A 3226-nucleotide genomic window follows, 5' to 3' on the forward strand; every position below is an offset into this window, starting at 1 on the left:
AAAACGTCCGACGTTTTGACCGGCTACTATTGCCGCTATATTTATCCGTTGGGGCATCAAACGATCTCCGAATGCAATGAAACTTGACAGGCGGTCTATCTACACTATAATAAGACCACACGTCAAATCTCATCCCATTCCGAGAACATTTTCCGGCCACTTATAAAATAATATTTCGGACATGCCGCGGGCGCGTGCAAGTGTGTCTGGGCTCAAAACGGACAACGGAGAGAACTCGGAGAACCCGGACGAATGCAAGTTTCAAAACATGATGATGCAATGCACATGATGACATGATGAAAAGCAACACGCAAGCCAATGACAAGACAACAACAACGAATAACTGAACGACACCTGGCACATCGGTCTCGGGGCGTTACATCTGTCGAGCCAAGGACTCCGGATCCGAGGTTATTATTATCGGGAAAGAAATCGTTGACATAGAAGACCAGTTCGTGGGCTACTGACGGTGTCCTGGATAAGAGGGTACTAACCCAGTCAGCCCATTCTCCCCGGGTTGGGCTCATGGGCCCTCATTTGTGGTCAAGATGGACTCCTGAGGCCCTACGCAGGAGGCGTGATCAAGACTACCTCCACCGAAGACTTGACGTATACTCCAAGATCCCTCCTGCCGCCTTGCTCCTAGATGCTAGCCTTGTAACCCTAGATACCCTCCCTGGCGTGTATATAAGCCAGAGGTTTTAGCCCGTAGAGGGGACATCAACGCAAAATCATTCACCTAGCCTTAGAGTTAGACCACACATTACGATCTTGAGGTAGATAAACTCTATACTTGATACAACTTCATAAATATAAAAAAGAGCAGGACTTAGGGTTTTACCTCCATCGAGAGGTCCCGAACCTGGGTTACCTCCATCGAGAGGTCCCGAACCTGGGTAAACATCGTCTCCTCCGTTCATGTTACCCTCAATCCGAGATCCACAGCTCGGGACCCCTACCCCGAGATCTGTCAGTTTTGACATCGGCAGGCCCCCTTCAAGATGTTTATGAAAATTTAATGAGCGAAGGCGAGCAGGAGACGCCTTGCGTCGGAGGCGTTGTGTGCCACCGCAATGGCAAACACACTACACGACCAAGCTAATATAGCAAGCTACATGACTGTGCCGCTGGTCTAAGTCAGCAAGCTGATACACCTCATGCCTCTGGTACTATACGCTTGTGCCTATAATAGAGGCTTCATTCAAATCTGTGCGCTTGGACGGTCGACACCCATGCCTGAACATGCTTCCCACCCTAGTGCGTGCATGATAAAGTTTATCTTTGCTTACTTGAAAGCTGACATTCGATAGTGTTGGAAACCCCCGCCCGTAATTACCCTATAAATCTTCATTTCCTGGAAATATAATGCGAAAAGAAAGGGAAACAGAGAACCAACAACGCGGTAGCCTAGTATTTGTGTCTGTTATCACGCGAAAAGGAAAAAAACAAAAATAGAAGTACTACGAGGGTTAGACTTCAAAACGTACGAAACCAACGACTCCCCCTGAAAACCAGCGATACTATTGCCTCGGTTAAAAGGAAAACCAGCGACTCCCCCTGTTGGAAGGCAATAATGAAAGTAAAAGATCTTTATATGGCAGGTAGACGTGTGGTGATACAATCTGGTAATATAGCCAGACTTTGGAAGGACCCTATTGGGGATCAAGTTCCATTTTGTGAACAATTTCTCAGATTGTTCTCTATATGCAATTTTCCTGAATGTACTGTCAATACTTGTCTTACGGCTGATCCCATGCCTTTCTTTCGAAGAAGGCTAAACCATGAAATGGGGGAACAGTGGCATCAGATAGTAGATACAGTCAGTAAGATTTGCGTTTCTGGTGAGGAGGACAAAATCAAATGGGGGCTGGGGTCTAAAACTTACTTCACCACCCGTTCAGTTTACACTTTCTTGGAAAAGCATATTGTGGGGTGTGACTATAACTGGATCTGAAGGGCAAGTATACCTCTGAAGATCCAAATTTTTATGTGGCAACTATCGCAAAATGCTATTTTAACTAGAGACGTGATGAAGCACAGGGGGTGGAAAAAAGACCCAAAATGCTCCTTTTGTGCAGCAAAAGAGACATCCCAGCATCTCTTTTTTACCTGCCCAGTGGCCAGGGTAACTTGGAGAGCAGTGGCTTGTATGTTTGGTACTGACTTATGCCCAAATAATCTATGGCAAGCATATGTGTGGTGCCACTCGTTTTTCCCAGAAGGGGAAGTTTTTTACACAGTGGGCATTGCTGTCATATGTTGGGCGATTTGGACGTGTCGTAACAGAGTTACATTCGAATTTGTACCTCTGAGAAACCCTTTTGAATGCATTTTCTCTGCTTGTGCTCTCCTTTGATACTAGGCAGGGTTGATGAAACAGCAAAAGGACACAGAGGACTTGAGGACTGGAGCGAACATGTTGAAGAGCAATGCTTCAAGACTGATGCAGATATGTGCTGGGGCGCATCAGGATGAGGGAGCCTGCTGAGGCCAGAACAAATGAAGAAGACCAAGTACAAAAGAGGTGGTTCCTGTTGCTGTTGCTCTAAGAGGGAAGCTGTTTATACTGGTTGTGTGTGGGTTGGGTGATTAGACCCTTTTATCCTTGCTTACTAAAAACAGTCTGGTAGTTTTGGTTTGATACTGTGATGTAATGGTGTTGCCGGGTTTTCGTCCCACAGTAGGTAATCTCGATGGCGAGTGCTTACAGTGGGTTTCCCGGCGATGCCTGAACTCGCTTTCCCCTTTCCTGCCTCTTTCTCTGGACATTTGATATATTTCCGTTATGTTGCAGTAATGGAAAGGGGTAATGCCCGGTTCAAAAAAAACGTACGAAATCAAAAAAACGAAAATGAAAAACCGGGACCACATTGGCTGGTTTCTCTCCTGAAAGCTCCGCGCGCGACAAATGTTGTGCGCGGAGCGCTCCCGAACCATTCATTTGTAAACACTCCGAAGAAACGCTCGCCGACTAGCTGCTCACCGTCTCACCTCACGGGTTTTCTACCTCCGTGTATTGCGGATGGGGCATATGCCGAGCCCTCGAACCGAGTCAGCCAGAGAAAAGTAGAGCGACTGACCACCAGATCCCCTCCACTCAAAGAAAAAAAAAAGACCACCAGATCCCCAATGGCCGCAGCTCACTCCACCGAACACGCCGAAATCCCTCATCCACTCCTCCTAAACCCCGGCCGGCCATGGCAGCAGCACTGCCGTATCTCGTCCT

The sequence above is a fragment of the Triticum aestivum genome, chromosome 4A (assembly GCF_018294505.1).
Source record: "Triticum aestivum cultivar Chinese Spring chromosome 4A, IWGSC CS RefSeq v2.1, whole genome shotgun sequence".
In the NCBI taxonomy this organism is placed as follows: Eukaryota; Viridiplantae; Streptophyta; class Magnoliopsida; order Poales; family Poaceae; genus Triticum; species Triticum aestivum.